We start from the raw sequence: 18,624 nt of genomic DNA, 5'->3' as shown, positions 1-18,624 counted from the left end.
TTAAATAAATTTCCCAAAGTGTCATCTCTTGGAAATAGCAGATTTGGACTCGAACCCAAGTTTTGTTTGACACGGCACACTGAGACACTGTCGTAAGCTTACAGAGCATTGCTTAAAAGATAAAATCACAAGGCCGCTCACAATAGGTAGTGACTATTAACTTACACTATTTTGCATTCTGAAAGGGGAGTTTCAGTGTTACATTAGTAAATCCTCAAAAGGGTCGTCTTTCTTTCCAAGTGGGACTGGATGAAGCAGCTTCTTCCTCCTATAGCCCTCAGGCCTGCCAGTGTGGCCTCTTTCAGAAGCACAAAGACCTACGTCTGGCTGGAGCTTCCCAGGCTTCCAACTCCAGATGTCTGTGCCCAGGGTGTGATCTTGTGTGTTTGTGCATAAAGTTTCAGTAAAGCCTAGTGTGCAAGAGATCAGGCCCAGGCATCAGGCTCCCCTGCTTGCCCACTTAACATTCTGTGATCTTGTTACAGTTAATCTCTCTCAGTCTTGATTTCTTTTTCTGTAAAATGAGAGTAAGACTAATAGTAAACCTCAGAGGTTACTGTGAGGATTAAATAAGGTAATGTATATCAAGTGCTTAGAATAGTGCCTGGGACGCCACAGCACACTCTCTCTTTCTGTGTGTTTACTGATTCATTTGTACCTTCACAAATAACCACAGCAAAGTAACCCTATCACCATTTGAAGATGCTGAAGGTTTTCTCCAGTGAGAGGAAAGGAGCCTTAAAGTGGTGAGTAACCAGTTTTTATTTTGTTGTGTTTTTTAACCACATCAAGGATGCAATATTTTACTTTAAGGAGGGAGGTCAGCAATGTTCAAAATGCAAGGAGTAAAAGAAACACAGGGAGCGTTCTTTCCGAAAATACTTGAAGATTCTCTTCTAATCCTCATTTCAAACCTGGGTTCTCACCTTTCCCCCACCAACCCAAGGAGAGGCCCCTTCTGACACAGAGGAAAAAAGAAGACACCAAATATATTTTTTTGAACAATAATTTTTCTTGGAGTTTTTCTTGTTGAAAATTATTTTTAGTGTTATTTTGCAAGTTTGCTTGAGGGCAATTTTTACTAAGATGAACCAGCTTCCTTTTGAGGGTGGGCAAGTCATTTCCCCTCCCAGATCTTATCTGCTTCTTATCTGTGAAATGAATGGATTAGGGTTGATAAGTCTTCCTATATCTGGTGTTCTTTGATTCTGCCATTCCCTGTTTCATCTACATCATAGGAATGTGGATCTGGAGCCTGTTTTTGCTTTAGATTGTGGACTAGGAGTCAAGCCCTAGCTCCCCGCCCCCACCCCCCACCAGCTGCCTGGGAGTTAAGTGAGGCTGCAACCCTTTTATTTGACGTTAGAGCTCTCCGTGGCATTAACCTGTTGTTGGTCTAATATGTGGGGCAGAGGAAATGTGCTTGATGGCTGTAAACTGGGGCGGTGAACAAGTGCGTTCTCTTTTCTGTTTTTCTTTTTCCCAGGAGTGAGATGGGGGAGGAAAAACAGTGGTCTTTGTTGTGAAGCCACAGTCCCAAACTTCAACCTAGAGGAATGTTTAAGTTCTGAAAAAAGTTAACGTTGAAGGCTTGCAATTATGTACTTAGTCACAACAAGAGGGTAAGAACTTTCAAGGCACTGGATTGAAGAGACACAAAAGTCAGGAAGTGACCCTTTCGTCGGGATTTCAGAGGCCGCGGACGAGAAACAAAGTCCTCTCACAACTCGGAGAACTTTGGGCCGTACCATCCAGAGGGGCAGGGGTGGCGGAGCCGGGGAGAGGGCCGTGGAAACTGACATCTTGGTTCTCAACGAGCCGTGAGTAAACTCAGGATTTCCACCCTGAAAAGACTCTGTGTCCGCAGATCCCACGCCCTGAAATGAAAACGGGGTTCGGCGGATCCTCCTTGCGGAGCCTGCCGAAATAGAAGCCGGGGTGGCCCTGGCCAGAGCCGGCCTCCTGAATTGGGGTCTGTGCGCGCCCGCCCGGGCCGCGCGCCCGGGTCTCTGGATGGCCTGCCGGGGCCAGCCCATCTGCGGCCGCGCGGCCGGGAGGAAGCCGGCCCCGGGGATGAATGGGGCTTTGTTCGCCGGCAGCCGCGGCTGCCCTCGGCAGGCTCGGCCCGCACAACGGAGGCTGTATGCGAGCGGAATAGAAATGAGCCTGCGGGCCTCCCGAAGGAGCCCCGTCCCCTTCCCTTCGCTGAGCGGAGGAATGCTGGCAAGCCGGAAAGGAGCCCTCGCTGGGAACGCTTCTCTGGCGGCTCTGAAACCCCATTGAGAAGAGCCCTTTGATGCAATTAAAGCCCATTTCATTGCAGGCCTGGGAGGAGCGAAGGCCCGTCCAGCTTTTTTTCTGTCTCGAGCGTATTTGTGTGTGCACCTTTGTGGGGCGGGCGACTTAGAGAGCAGGCGGGAACTGGAGCCCCGTCTCTCGCAGACGTTCTGTAACATCGTAAAGGCGCACCCATAAACAGATTGGTTCTCACCGTGGGTGGAACCCAATTTGGACAAGATCCAGGCCGACCTGCAGGCCGGAGTTCCTGCTTTGAAAGGCTCTTTGGTACGACTCACAGCACCTGCCCTGCTGTAAAGGTTTAGGCGGACAAGAAATTGCGTTTGGAGGAGGAAGTTTTTCTGAGGTCATTTCTCCTGGTTTTCCATTTTCTGAGGTGGAGTGGGCTATGTCGCAGGTCCAGAACTGATCACAGTAAAATGATGTAACCTGAAAACTTTGACCTTCTTGGATGCGACAGTTATTTGATACTAGGATTATTCTCTAAGATTTCCCTGCTTCCTCCATTGAGACAACTGTGTGGCCCCAGAAAACCCATATAGCCTCTCTGAGTTTAATATTTTTCATCTGTTAAAATGAACATAAAAAGGCCAGATAACTGATAACATAAAGCTCTGGGTGCTGGTGGAATTCTTTCTAAATTGGAGGTGAGCACCTTATCTCCTGGCACATGTAGAAGATGTATGGGACTGGAACTGCCGTAAACGTCGATGTAAAAATATCGTACAGTTCCTGTTTTGTTGCCTTTGTACCACTTATTACTAGGGTTAATAGTCTTATGTCTGTTTCCACTAGAATATATCTCCTTGAGGACAGGAACTGTCTTTTATTCTGGCATCCCCTGTCCCCAGAGCAGCCCCTGACCATCGTAAGTGGGCAACAAAGTGGTATATAAAGAATACTACCTTGTTGCCGTTTTCTGTCACTTAAAATGTAAACAAGAAATAGGAGGAGCTCAGTGGGTATCGGGGATTCTTGGCCAAGTAGAAGTTTGAAGGAAACGGCAGGAAAACATTCTGAGCTCACAAACATGCTGCAAATGTTTTCTGAAATGACCCAAGGCAGAGTGGGGCACTGATGTGGAGGAGTCATTCTTTTTCCCTGAGTGGATAGCTAATACTGGCAAACTTGAATCACGTTTTATATTTGCAAAGGGGTGTACAGAGTTGATCATTCATTCTTTAAACATCCCATGGATATGGGACAGTAAGGCACAGTGGCTATGTGTGATGGCCATCATTGTTTCTTATGTATTGATCTAAATATGTCTCCATGGTTCTTGTTATGTTGGGCCTTCTTTAGACCTCTAACTTGAGTGTTTTCCTCTGAGGGCTTGAATACATGAATATTTTTCCCATTCAGTAAAAACCAGTACATTTTTGCATCCAAATGAGGAAGCTCATAAATGAGACAGTAGAGGACATCCTACTCCAAATACATCTCCAGGTATCTGCAGGAAATACCACTGAAGTAACACTGACATAAACAAATGGATGTTTCCCTCATCTCCCCAAACTTCCTTAACACACACACACACACCCCGATCAGGATAGTGAGAAATATAAAGTCCAGTTTACAGATGGAAACTCAGTGATTCCTTGTTTGTGTCAGGGTACAGTATGCCCAACATACTTTATTTCTTGTCATGTGGCCCTGCCTAGCTGTCATTCTGGGTTGCATTTTGTTTTGATGTGGATATCATCCCTGAGAGTTGAGACTCTTTTCAGACTGTTTCTTACTGTCTATTTAGCCAGGTGGGCACAACCCACATCAAATCCCACATATGAAATGATTCTCGGATAGAACAAAAGTTATATACAGTAACAGTAGCAATGTCCCTCACTTTACAGAACTCCTGAATTTTCTCCAAATTATTGAGTATTTCTGTTTCCTTCTGACTTACAGTATTTCTTTGAGAGCAGCTTTATCCTTATTTCAGATTGGGTCATTAATAGGGAGTGACTTGGATCAACCTACCTGACTCTACCAGATAATTAATAATCCAAATGGATCGTTGAAGGCCAGAATGGGAGGTTCTTATCTGATTACATTGATAGAGTCAATAATGCCATGTGAACAGTCATGTCTCATACATTTAGATGTATTTAGTTTTTAAAGGACTATACCTATTTATTTGGAAATCCTCAGGATTTGGTAATACCTTTTATTTTAAAAACCTAGAACTGCACATGCCTAGAAATAGTTGGTGAGATTGAAGTTTGCAGAGATAAGTACCTAAAGAGAAGAAAGCAAAAACTATCATTCCCTAGTGCAGATTAAGAAATTATTTCAGAGAGGTAAAAGTGGCTTGTCCATGGTCACAAACCGTGGAATTACAATTGCGTCGCTATTCTCTTGATTTGCAAGATAGTCATTACAGTCTCTGGTGTTTTAATGCTAGGGAAGCCTGCACTTTAGACAGTGACCAGATCCTGGATCCCAAAGGACATATGAAAGCTAGTTCATCTAATCAGTTAGATTGGAGTAGCTATATCACATACTGCCTTTCCATTTTTGAAAGATTTAAATTATTAGCTCAACTTCCCTTTTTTTCTGTCTTGTTGTTTGTCCAGCAGCCAGAAAAATGAAGAGAAGACCTCTCCTTTATTTACCACACGATCCATGGCGTTCTTAGCTAGTGCACTCTAGAAGTTAGGGTGGAGACTTTTATTTGTCCTGCTTTTTTGGCAATAAAAGGGGAGGGGATGCCTCATTCAGCCAGTCTTTGGCTCCTAAGAAACCAAAAAGCAATGCTATTCACTAGTCTCTAGGCTACTAAGTGCCAGAGTGGCCTGTGTTGACTCAAATTCGTGTCCTTGCAGCTAGGTGGGGCTCTCTAGAGCTGTTAGTCCTGTGAGGTTGCCAGGGCAACTTAAATCTTCTGAGCTTCGAAGGCTTCAAGAAGTACAAAGAGGAGACTACAGGGCACATTACAACTTACAGGCATGTGTTCAATAACATGTCATCTTTTGGTAATGGGGCTTTTATTTTTATTTTATTTTGTGGGATTGAAAGATCAGAAGCCGGAAATTAGCTGGGAAGGATAAAGAAAAGGAAAAATTAAAGGGGGGGGGGGCACTATTTCTGTTCCTTATGTGGGCAATGGTTAAACAAGGAGAACATCTGGTCCTGGAGTGGGTCTCTGCAGCACTGCTTTTAGTTACCCCATCATTTGGTCTCATGCTAAATTAGTGACTGTGGGAGCAGCTCAGATCTCCATACTGACAGACCCAGAAAGCCCCACTTAGCCTGCCACATAGTCAGAGGGGAAACATGGAGCTTCCGGTTTCATATTTAAACCAGGGATTGACTCATAATTGTAGCTGTCAGGAGGGTGATGGAGACATTATGTAATCTGGTTCTTATGGCGATGTGTGTTTAAGGTTTCTGCTCTGTAAATTCCAGAGGAAATTTCAAGTCCATTGAGAGAGAGCTCGTTGGCTGCTCTGTGGTGTGCCCTGCAGGATAATGACAGTGCTATTAAAGGTTCCTCAGTCTGCCTGAATCCAAACATGAATGAATTTCCCCCTGAAAGGCTCTCCTGTTTTTCCACAGACTTTTAAATGTGGATGAGGTTAGGCAAAATTTGGTAAACTGCGAGGAGGCAGTATGTTGGCCCAGTAGGGAAATTTAATAATGACAAGCCGTTCTGGCCCACACGTATTTTTTTCTGGACCACACAGTTCCCCTATCATTTACAGCCTTAGAGATTCTGGAAGTGGACACCAGTTGCTCCTAGAAACAAAGCGCTGGGGCTGTGGATCATTTGTTCCTTTTAAATTCTGCTTGTTACTTGCCTCTTGGAGGCCTCTGAGCTAGTATAAATGTGCAGGGTGGCCAGGGAAGGCTTGAGACAGACCCAGTGTTTGCTGCCATGGGGTAAAAAAAGTCAGAGGAAGCTGTTTAATTTTAACCTTAAAGGAATGTGTTTTCAACAGTTTTGCTGGAGGGAGACTTCTGTTTTCATTTGATTGTTCTCTGAATTCAGTTAGTTGTACTTGCATGATAAGAAGGATTCATTAGATAGAGAATAGTATTCATAGCAGGAGAATAATAGTAAAGACTAAATAAAAGCTTAAAAGGTGAATTGAGAAGGGGTTTGTTTGCTCGTGGGGAGTAATGGTGGTGAGGAGTGGAGAGGATGTAACCCTCTGTCACTCTCTGGTTGCTGGTCTGGCTGGTCCAGAGTTTCTCACCTCTGCTTTTTCACCTTTCCTTCCTCACTTGGAGAATTTTCCAGGCTACCAGTACTTGGGGTTCTTTGCCTGCCTCTTCATGCCGGTCAAAGAGGACAATGGTAGTTATAAAGTAGTTTTAGCCAAAATTAATAACTAAATGTGTGAAAATGTGTATGTCATTATCATCATTTGTATTGTAACTGACTGTCGTAAACTATTTTTTCTAGAAAAATGAGCAATTTGGACAACTGGATATTTGCTCTTTGGTCTGTGGAATGTGTTATTGGGAATGGGTAATTTTTGCTTTTCATGAAGAAAGTTATTTTAATTAAAAATAAAATAAAATACTATTATGTTAATATAACATGTTTAATAAAACATAAGAATATGTTTAATATACTTGTGTATTTGTATACACATAGAAATGTATATTTAGGACTTCCCTGGTGGTGCAGTGGTTACGAATCCACCTGCCAATGCAAGGGACATGGGTTCGAGCCCTGGTCCGGGAGGATCCCACATGCCACGGAGCAACTAAGCCCGTGCGCCACAACTACTGAGCCTGCACTCTAGAGTCCTCGAGCCACAACTACTGAGCCCGCATGCCTAAAGCCCATGCTCCACAACAACAGAAGCCACCACAATGAGAAGCCCACGCACCACAATGAAGAGTGGCCCCTGCTCGCTGCAACTAGAGAAAGCCCATGCGCAGCAACGAAGATCCAATGCAGCCAAAAATAAATAAATTTTAAAAAATTTAAAAAGAAATGTATATTTAAAGGAACAATGAAAAGTTTCCCCCATTCTTTCAGTCTCAGACGGTGAAATCTTTATTAGGCAACAGTGACAGTGTAATGACTTGATTTCTTCTCTCCCATGAGAATGAAGTTTCATATGAGTATTATGCAGTCACCATAGCTTGGGACATTATCGTATGACTGCTGCATGATGCAGGGATGGGTAATTTCATGAGCTGTCTCGCCTAGGTTTGTTCATTTTCCTAGTCATTGAAATGAAAAGACTTGATGTGATTCCTGTTGAGCTACTTCCAGAGGCAACCGTCCTTGTAATGAATTCTCTCCATCAGAAAATTAGGTACTGATTTGTCTGTTTTTATTTTCCCTGTACTAGAACTTACAGATGGACTAGGGATTTCTCTTCCAATTAAGGGCCATCAGCTTATAGAAAACAATAATTGAAGACAACAAAGCAGTACTATCCTGGAGTTTGAGCAAGTTAAGCTGAGCATTGGATCTAGTCACCAACAGGACATTTTCCCTTCCTTGCCTCTTCTGAATTCTCTATCCAAACCTAGGCATTCATCATTGAGGATGTGGGACTAATCAGAAGGGATAATTGCCAAGTTAATACATTACCTTTGATTAAAAATAATTAATCATATCTATTTATTCCATGACACTTAATTCGGAGAGAAAATGGTTAAATGTAAATAAGTTGAGATTTGCTTTTCTTCAAACTTTGCAAACTAGAGTTAACCTAAGTGTTTCAAGTTTTCCCAAAACTCTTTGAGAACTTCAGTTGTCCACACCTAAATTTCAAATTCCTTATCTAGATTTTCAAGGCCCACTACCATCTGGCTCCAATTTACCCTTCTAACTTTATTTCCTACTACTCCCAACCCTCCCTTCTAACTGTGTTTCCCACTTATCCTCACATGCCCATGCTCCTGCTAATCTAAAGGACTCCATGTTTTCGAAGCTGCTTTCTTTAGACACTATCTTCAAGCCCCACAAAGGCTCCCTTTATTATCCCCAACCAGAAGAAACGGTCTCTAACTGAACTCCCATAGCACTTGATCTACAGATTCTCTAATGGTATCTGAATGGTACATAGATTTATGCTCATGTCTCACCCATTTATTTCCTGTAAGTTCCTTGAGGGCAGAATCTATGTTTGATTCATGTTGTGCCCGCAGAGTGCCTTACACTCTGCTTACCCATGATAGAAATTCCACAGATGTCTGTAGAAGGAATGAATAATATCTAGCTACAACATTCAACATAGCTGAATTTCTCCTGAAGTCTGGACAAGAGAGAACTACAGTTTCGTTTTTGTTTTTTTTGCAATATGTAGATGGGATTTTGACTCCTTTCACAGATGACACCATTGATTCTACCTAAATTGGATGGACTCAGTGCCTACCTCCCATCCTCAGAACGCAGCAGGACTCAGAATCTAGTGCTGGGACATGGCAAACCATGTCAGGTAATGGGGAATTGTTTGGTTCTCACTATTACTGGGATAGAGATGAGGTTAAGGAAGAAGTGGGTAAATTCATTTGCTAGACAAGGAGCAGGTCTGTGGCCAAGTGTTTAAAAATTTTTTAACAGAATTCCCACGAGATCTACTGTTGTTTATGGTCTTTTATCATCTTTCCTTTCCTTCTCGTCTCATTTGTCACCTCTGGCCAGTTACTTTTAATTGACTGGGGCTCTGGAATTATGGGTTAAGTCAGGAGACTTGGATTCCAGAGTTGCCTCTGCCACTGGCTGTGTGGTTTAGGAAAAGTCTATATAAGAATTAATTTGCTCATCTGTATAATGTAGGTGATAAACACCTACCTTTTCCACAGTGGTGTTCTGAGGATCCAGAGGAAAAGTTTACAAGAAACAATACTGAAAAGTACGGTGTTTTACATTTGTAAGGGATTATTATAAAAATTAATAATACTGGAGGCTTCCTTTGGGGATACCTATTAAATCACTATTCCCATTTGGACCACTGTTATTTAATATGTCTAATTAGGCAATGTAGAGGCATCTGGAATTTTGGCTGTGCCATTTGCTAGCTCTGTGACTCCAGGCAAGTTATGGACCCTCACCCAAATCTCATTTTTCTCAATTGAAAATGGGGATGAAGTATCTAGCTCAGGCTGTAGTGAGAATTATTAGTGTGGCAGCTTTGTCATATGTTAACGTGGCTAGGTTGAATTATGTTTCTGAGAAATCCCTTCTCTGAATGTGTCTGGTTAGGATGGGCCACAAAAAACATGTTTTCAATAGGTTTGGAGGTTGAAAGTGAAACAATGGTAGCTCACACTGGCAGGCACTGTTGCTATCTGTTGGCTTACTTCATTGGCACCAGGAAGCAGCCACCTTCCTGGGGATCCTCCATAAAGTTCTCTGCCTCTTGGGCCACATGTGTATTTAGTTCTGTGACAAAGGTCCCTGGCTTCTTCAGGCAGGATGTCTACATCATCAAGACTAGAGGCAGCTATCACTGACAAGGGTTCCAGTCTGTCCCTGCCCTTGTGGGTCCCAGATTGTACTTGCTTACCCCGACGTTCTATCTTACCTTCTTATTCTGATGACCTGCCCTGTGGACTTCAAGCTCCAGCCTCAGACAAAAGACTAACAGAGACTGTTTGACCGGCCCCCACCATTGTGTAAGGTGTAAGGCCAGCAGGTCCGGGGAAGGGCCCAGGGAGCCAGATGGAACCCCCGCCAAAGTGGCTGATGCAACCGACACCCGACATTGCCACACCATTCAGCCCCGGTCTTCCAGCTTCCCGAGGGGCGGAACCAACGGCTCTAAGGCTGATGCAACCGACACCTGACATTGCCACAACACCCGAGAGATTACCAAAAAAGGGCTGCTTCACACAGCAAGCACCTCCCCTGCGTCCGCCCCTATAAATTTTGTTCGAGCCCACACCCGGGCGCGACTTGTCTGGCCCCTTTCTCTTGGGCCAGTGAACCTCACCCGGAAGCGTTCCCAAATAAAGCTTGTTTAAGCTCTCCTCCATTTTTGGTGCTGTTCCTTACATAAGGTTCCTATAATGTCCACTCCCTTCCACCACCAAAATTCACACACACACACACACACACACACACACACACACACCCTTCTAATGCTGTGGTCGTTATTACTAATATTGTCATCCAGATGTCAGAGACTAGGTAGGATTGTCCCAAAGGTCTCATCCATTCCCTATAGAAGCCCAAAGTTCTTTCTAGGATTTCTCCAAATTCTTGTGGAGTTCATATTTTCATGATCGCTTCTGGCTCACCAAACCCTTCCCAATTTGTACAAAAGACTTATTTATTCATACAAAGCACTTGTAAGTATAATTGGCTTTACTACAGATTTTAGTGGCATGAGCAGGCCAAAGGCGGCTTCATGCTGCAACAAAACAGATAATTTCTAGTTAAATTTCACGCATCCCTATGTGTAAAATGTTTTTGCACCAATGTATCCTTAGAGAATGTGTCCAGTTCCCTCACCCTGTAAAGTCCCTAGCCTCACAACAGCTCCTTGGATCCTCCCTCCTTCTTCCCATTTTTCTCCCAATCTCCCACTGTCTTGTTTTCAAATGCAGAGCAGCTTAACTAGCTCTCCTTTCTTCTTTGCTCAAATTATTGTAGACACATATCCATGCCCTTAGGATCTCACTTTCTATTCCCAAAGGCTACTTTTCCAAGAGGAAAGCTGTTGTAGTTGTTAAGAAAATAAAAATTTTATCTGGTTACAACCATAACAAGAGCAAGAGGCATATATTTAGCCCTTACTGTGATCCAGCCTCCAAGAGCTCTTTATACATCTTATCTCATCTGATTTCCACAACAATCCAGTGAGATGGTCTGCATTTAGTCTCATTTTTACAATGTTGAAATCAAGTTGTAGGAAGACCACTAGTAAAAAAAAGCAATTACAAAACCTAATATTTATTGAGTTCTTATATGTCAGGCACTGTTTTAGGCACTTGAGAAGTATATATTTATATCTATATCTATATATAATGCAATATATATATATTGCCTTAACTCCTTATAATTCTGCAAGTGAAGTATAATTTTCATTTTACAGATAAAGAAATTGAGACCCAGAAAACTTGGGAAATTTGCTCAAATTCACACATAAATAAAGAATGGAGTTGTGAATGGAAGCCGAGCTGTTGGAATCTAAGAATTCAGGATACTGTTTGAGAAGATAAGAAAGTGTTTCAGGCCTTCCCTGGTGGCGCAGTGGTTGAGAATCTGCCTGCTAATGCAGGGGACACGGGTTCGAACCCTGGTCTGGGAGGATTCCACATGCCGTGGAGCCACTAGGCCCGTGAGCCACAACTACTGAGCCTGCACATCTGGAGCCTGTGCTCCACAACGAGAGGCCGCGATAGTGAGAGGCCCGCGCACCATGATGAAGGGTGGCCCCCGCTTGCCACAACTAGAGAAATCTCTCACACAGAAACGAAGACCCAACACAGCAAAAATAAATAAATTAATTAATAAACTCCTACCCCCAGCATCTTCTTTAAAAAAAAAAAAGGGCTTCCCTGGTGGCGCAGTGGTTGAGAGTCCGCCTGCTGATGCAGGGGACACGGGCTCGTGCCCTAGTCTGGGAAGATCCCACATGCCGCGGAGCGGCTGGGCCCGTGAGCCATGGCTGCTGAGCCTGCACGTCTGGAGCCTGTGCTCTGCAACGGGAGAGGCCACAACAGTGAGAGGCCTGCGTACCACAAAAAAAAAAAAAAAAAAAAGTGTTTCAATGTTTTCTCATGCAGTCAGCCTCCTAACTCATCATCATGAGACCTTTCTTGGCTAACTTAATATTTCAACCCATCCTTCACATTTTATATCCTTCATCCCACTTTTGTTTTTTCTCTTTAGCACTGAATACTATCTAACATGTTATATGTTTTACTTACTTATCATTTTTATTTTCCTGTCTCCACCCCTGGAATGTAAGCCCTGTGAGGGCAGGGATGTTTTGGTCTGTTTTGTTCACTACAAGATAGTGTACAACACAGCCTACAAGAGTGTCTTGCATATAGTAGGTGTTCAATGAGTAATTACTGAATGAATGAGTGAATAAATGAATGAATGAATTGGGCTGCCTACATAGAGGTCAAGGCCTTCTAATTAGATCCTGGAGATACTTCTGGAACCAAATCCTTTTGGATTCTAAATTGCTGGGCTCTAGATATGATCGCACTCATGGGTGGAGTGGGGGGACAAAGACTGTGTTCCTCCTCATTTCCTTCCTCCCCTCCTTGCCCCTCCCTCTCCCAAGTGCATATGCTTCATTGTTTTCATCTGGTTTAAATGCCTTCGCTTTGAGCCTGCTTTGCAATACTGAATAACATTCCTTGACTTGCCTGTTTATTTTCTCCATTTATAAAATGGGGAAAACTGTACTTCTGACAACTTTACCAGGACTTGGAAGAGATCAATGAGATGATAGGAAAAAAAGCAAACAAGGCACTGAATCTTAGGAGGACTCTGGCTATAGAAACATACATGAAAATTCAAATAAAATACTTGTTATCAGTCACCTCTCCATAATTTGATGCTTTTATTCCAAGAAAGCTAATGCTTAACATTTGTGGAAATAATGACTTTTGTGGCTTATTACTATTTTGGCCTTAAAAGAAAAATTTTTAACAATTATCAGAAGTTACCTAGCATATAAGTGTAGAATTTTTTAAAATGAGGAAGTTACTTTTGCAGTTTAATTTTCTATTTTGGTTTGTAAAGTGCATTAAAATTATATCTTGAATTAACTAAAAGGATAATGTTCACTCATGAGTTTAACAAATGTTATTTAAAATCTGTTATGCCAGTGTTGAAGTATGTAAAAGAGCTAATACCAGTGGAAGAACAGACTAAAAACCCTATCTTTATGTTATGCTGATCAGAGAGGGCTGTTTTTAGAGGCTGCCTATTGTATTAGTTTGCTAGGGCTGCCATGACAAAGCACCACAGACTAAGTGGCTTAAACACAATTTTGGAGGCCAGACATCTGAGATAAAGGTGTCGCCAGGGTCAGTTTGTTCTGAGGTTTCTCTTCTTGTGGATGGCCTGTCATATCCCTGTTTCTTAACATGGTCTTCCCGCTGAGCCCATCAGTGTTTAAATTTCCTGTTCTTAGAAGGACACACTGATACTGATTAAGGCCCACCTGAATGACCTCATCTTAATTTTAATTACCTCTTTAAAGACTATCTCCAAATACAGTCACATTCTGAGGTACTGGGAGTTAGTACTTTAACATATGAATTTTGGAGTGACACACTCAGCTCATATCAATTATTCTAAAGTATTGCTGAACTCATTGTGCCTCAGTTTCCTTGTTTAAAAATAATGATGCCTGCTCTACATGTATTTTATAAGCACATCACTCAGTGTTTTCTTTATGGGACTTACAGTTAGGTAGAAATAAATCTAGTTTTTGGAGAGACAATAATATTATCAAAGGTCATAGATGGACCAAGATTTGCTCAGTGCTACATAAAACCAGCTAAATGGACAGGACAACTATCTTCTAAGATTTTACCATTTTGGAAAATGGGCATACATAGCTGAGTCTTACTTAAAGGGACTATCAAAATTATTGGATCAGGCTACACATTAAACCAGACAAGATTAAAAGTTCATTTTCCTCTGGCCAACCAATGTCTAGAAACTTGCAAGAGAAGGCACAGATGAAATAAAGGAGTTAACTTTGAGATCCTGACCGATCACCATGATCATCACCATCATCATTGCTGTCATCATCATTTTTACCATGTCACACTGGATGTTTTTTATTGTCTTATCCTCTAGTAGTTCTAGCTTCTTCCCAACAAGTGTGTGAGCTCTCTGTGGGTAGGAAGTATGTCTAGCATTGTTTGTCCATGTCCTTTTGTCCCTTGCATGGTGCTGGGCATAGAGCTGGGGCTTGGTAAGCACTAGCTGGCTGACTACATTGACTTCTAGGCCTGGTTTCTGAGTGCATCAGTCAGAGGAGTGGTGGCGGGAGAAGGATAGTAGGGAAAGGGGTGGTTGGCTGCCATGGTATAGCCAAGAGTGGATACCCAAGTGGTGATAGTTAACTTGGCCTTGATCAAGTTGTTGATGGAAGTCACTATGAGGTTCTGAGGAGGAAAATGGAGAGATAGGGCTTTGCAACTACGTGAAAGATGGGCTTCAGAGCAGTTCTACAGACTTAGGAAATACAGACTTGTTATGTTTTGAAAAAAAGTCAAATTACTAGCTTCTTCTTAGCTTTAAGCCATACATTGCCATAGAAAATGCAAAGAATTGATTTGGTGGTGGGTGTGGGTAGGGAGAGGAGTGGGATCCAAACAGAGAGCTTCTACCTAATTTTCTTTGCAATGGTTATAGTAAAACATTTGGCTAGGAAAAGATTAATTTCTGTTTTCAAAATTAAAAAAATGTAACATGTGGAAAATATTATGTTGATGCATGTTTTGCTGAACAGATGGTGACAGTCTGCAAACTTCTCAAGGATTTCCCTTATAGGATGAAGGGGAAGCATTTTAATTCCTCCAAGTAAATAAGAGTCACTGAACCTCTATGATTTTTTTTGTCTCTTCTTATAGAAGTCCTCTCTTTTTATCACCAAACCACAGATTTTTCTTCCCACTAATTTTTACTCAATTACTTTAATCTGGGACATCCAATTACCATCCAAATGTGAATTTTTTTTTGCTAGTCTGGTCTCTCTCAGAAGCGAACGTCTCTCTCGTCTTTGTATTAATACATGATCATGACTTTCATTCTGAGTCTCTGAAAACACATCAGATGTAACATGGGTTGCCCAGTTATTCAAATCTTCATTTTACAGATGGGGAAACCGAGGGCTGGAGGTTTCTGTGACCCTCGCCAACGTTTCATAATGAGTCACAGCTGAAGTAAACATTAGACATGAATTTCTTGACTCTCAAATCACTGACCTCTCACTATCCTTTAGAAACTGATTCTTACTGTGTTTGAACCTCCTTTACTTGTGTATTTTCTTTTTGTGCTCCCCTTCTAGAAGAGTACAGAAGACAAAGGGAAGAGATTTTTCTATACAGTATCTCACTCTTCCACCCCCACTTTTTGGATTCCTTTGAAATGAAACCACAGCTTCAAGTAGAACCTCCCAAAGGTTTTTAAGATGAGTCTGCTACACAGCTGGAGACAGATTAGTTACTAATCAAGCATTTTTCTATGTCATAAGTCATTTCTGCATCAGGGGACACTTTTCTTACTAGAAAAGAAAAAAAGTTAAAATCAAAGACAGTGAGCAGTAGCTCACTGGAAATAGGAGTTCTCCTCTGCTCCCAAACAACTAACACCTCCCCCTTTAACAAACAAAGAAATACGCAAACAAGAAACAAACCAAGAAAACCCTTAATTGTAGCTATTCCCTGCCTAGACTCATCCAGACTGCCAAGGTGAGTTAGGTGGCCTTGTGGAGAGCCAAGTGAACTTAGGCCCATGTCACTGATGGTGAGGTTCAGGACCTGGTGCTGATCAGGTAGAGATGACTTCAGTACACGTCAGTTTGTGATTCCAGTGTATTCCAAACCTGTGGAGAGGCAGGGAGACTGGGATCTGGGGCTGTATAGGCCAGCTGATTCTTCTTTCCTTTCTCTAGTGATCTTTATGTTTAAGATTGTCCTAAATACAATTGCCACTTTTTTTTTTTCCCGGTACACGGGCCTCTCACTGTTGTGGCCTCTCCCGTTGCGGAGCACAGGCTCCGGACGCGCAGGCCCAGTGGCCATGGCTCATAGGCCTAGCCGCTTCGCGGCACGTGGGATCCTCCCGGACCGGGGCACGAACCCCCGTCCCCTGCATCGGCAGACGGACTCTCAACCACTGCGCCACCAGGGAGCCCCAACTGCCACTTTTTAATTATTTTGTAAATCCCTTTGACCTTTATTTTCCTTTTTTATTCCTTCTCTCAAATATTCTTGCATACATTCACACTTTATCCTTGCAGTCTCTACTGTAGTTCATTGCTTAAGGCTTTCTAATATGAGGAGTAAAAGAAGAAAGAGATGTTCTCTCGCTCTTAACAGGGACAGCTCAAAATAAATCCACAGTGCAAGTGCGTTAAAACCCAAGCACTGGGCTTCCCTGGTGGCGCAGTGGTTATAAAACTAATATAATAACTAATATAATATTGCAACTAATATAATATTGCAATATAATATAATTTTGCAACTCAATAATACCTCAATAAAAATATTGCAACTCAATATTGCAACTCAATAATACCTCAATAAAAAAATCAAACCCCGAAACCACACCAAAAAAACGCAACAACAACAAAAAAACCCCAAGCACTCTCATAAGTTTCTCTTTCCACCAACAATTTAAAGGGGAAATATCAGGAATGAAATGAGGAGATAAACAGTGGATTTATTGAGTAGTTAAGATACGGTAGGTTGTTTGCACAGGTCGTCTCCTTTAATCCTCACTACAACCCTGCGAGGTGGCTACTATCATTAGCCCCATTCTGCAGTTGAGGGGATTATGGTTTAGAAAGACATAGTGATTTGCCAAAGTTATACAGGGAGGTGGGGTGAAGCTAGAATTTAAACCAAGGAGGTCTGATTTCAGAGACCATAAGTTTAGCAACAATGATATATTTTCTCATGGGAAACCCGTTACTGCTTTCTTTTTTTTCTTGGAGTATAATTGCTTTACAATGCTGTGTTAGTTTCTGCCGCACAACAAAGTGAATCAGCTATAAGTATACATATATTCCCTCCCTCTTGGACTTCCCTCCCACCCTCACCCCCCATCCCACTCCCACCCCCTATCTCACTCATCTAGGTTATCACAGAGCACCGAGCTGATCTCCCTGTGCTGTGCGGCTGCTTCCCACTAGCTATCTATTTTACACATGGTAGTGTATATGTCAATCCTAATCTCCCAATTCGTTCCACCTCTCCTCCCCACTCTGTGTCCACATGTCGGTTCTCTGCATCTGCATCTCTATTCCTGCTATGGAAATAGGTTCATCTGTACCATTTTTAAATGATAAAACTGATGTTTTGAGCATATTTGGCATATTTATCATCTGTTCCAGATAATAAATCATGGGAATTAAGAAAATGCTACACTGTGGAAACATGCTTTGCAATTGTTTGATTAACTTAAAAAGGGTTAAAACATCAGGGTCTAGAGCCCTCAGTTTATGTTTCTTTTTCCTTAGGTCTAAATTTAAGTCGAGTCTTTAAAGTTGCTTTGGTCTTAAGGCAAATTTCTTTTTATGCTGAGCAGTTAATAAAGAAGGTGACTTTTCTTCTGTCCAGTGTTCTTCTGTCAGGGAAGGCAGAACTGCAGATTCTGGATCCTGAGCTTGCTTGTAAACCGGATGACCTTTTTGCAGCACAAGTGCTATGCATTTCATGCCTTACCACTGAGTAAGTCAGAGGCTAGTTATTATCTAACTCTTCCTTACCTCTAGATTTAAAAATTCTGAAGCAGAGGCTCTGCAACCTGCCTCAAATTCCACAGAATTGCTGACTTGTCCTAGTGACTTCTTTTTGCCTTCCTGGCACTGTTCAGAAGGGAAGAAAAGTTGGGTAAAATGCAGGAACTGAAAACTTCTAGGGTTTTCCCACAGCATTTGATGTGTCTACATGGTGAGAGGGGCAAGCAGTTCAGAGAGGGCTCCCAGGCTGGTTGTCCTTATTACAGAAACAAAAAAGCAGGAGATTTTGTTTTCTTTTAAGTCTTGATTCAAGTGAGTTTTCACTGATTTTTCTGTGTAGTTCCACTATGTGACTTTAAGGAAGTTCCTTACACACTAGGTTGCTTGTTTTGAATATAGGCATCTTATGGAGCACAGAGACTTTAGGCATCAGAATTCTGACACATGGTCCCCTTATCCAGTGCCTGGCAGACCCTTCCCCCTTTCTCTGCCTGGCAAGCCTCCACTCATTTTCTGAAGTCAGCTCAGCTATCACCTTCTATGTAAGGCTGTCCCTAACTCATCCAGATGGTCTTAGTCACTATCCCTTTGCTCTCAGAGTTCATGACTCCTATAAGACTTATTTCATTGTTCAAGCCTAGTGTGCCCACCCAGGGCCACCTCACTGTATGCCTCTAGAGGGCATTCTCTGAAATTCTGCAGCACAACAGCCCTGTCTCCATCTGCTCTTAGGCACCACCAAGGCAGCACTCCCATCTTTGTACCCCCAGGACCTGGCATGAGATCCCTAGAACAAAGTTAGTGTCTAATAACTCTTGAATAGTGAATGAGTGGCTGAATTTATCCTTTTTTTTTTTTTTTTTTTTGCGGTACGTGGGCCTCTCACTGTTGTGGCCTCTCCCGTTGCGGAGCCCAGGCTCCGGATGCGCAGGCTCAGCGGCCATGGCTCACGGGCCCGGCAGGCGGACTCTCA

General features: G+C 42.5%; 1 long non-coding RNA gene across 1 annotated transcript; it reads left to right on the top strand.

Annotated features, from left to right (window-relative positions):
- Window positions 1-1,352: 1,352 nt before the first annotated feature.
- Window positions 1,353-12,726, top strand: LOC117311078 (uncharacterized). The gene is made up of 3 exons (XR_004525117.2): window positions 1,353-7,571; window positions 8,571-8,702; window positions 11,304-12,726. It is a non-coding gene; the product is annotated as an uncharacterized lncRNA (long non-coding RNA).
- Window positions 12,727-18,624: the final 5,898 nt, after the last annotated feature.

Source organism: Tursiops truncatus, chromosome 2 (assembly GCF_011762595.2).
Source record: "Tursiops truncatus isolate mTurTru1 chromosome 2, mTurTru1.mat.Y, whole genome shotgun sequence".
Taxonomy (NCBI): Eukaryota; Metazoa; Chordata; class Mammalia; order Artiodactyla; family Delphinidae; genus Tursiops; species Tursiops truncatus.
This window is presented reverse-complemented; position numbering and strand designations above follow the sequence as displayed.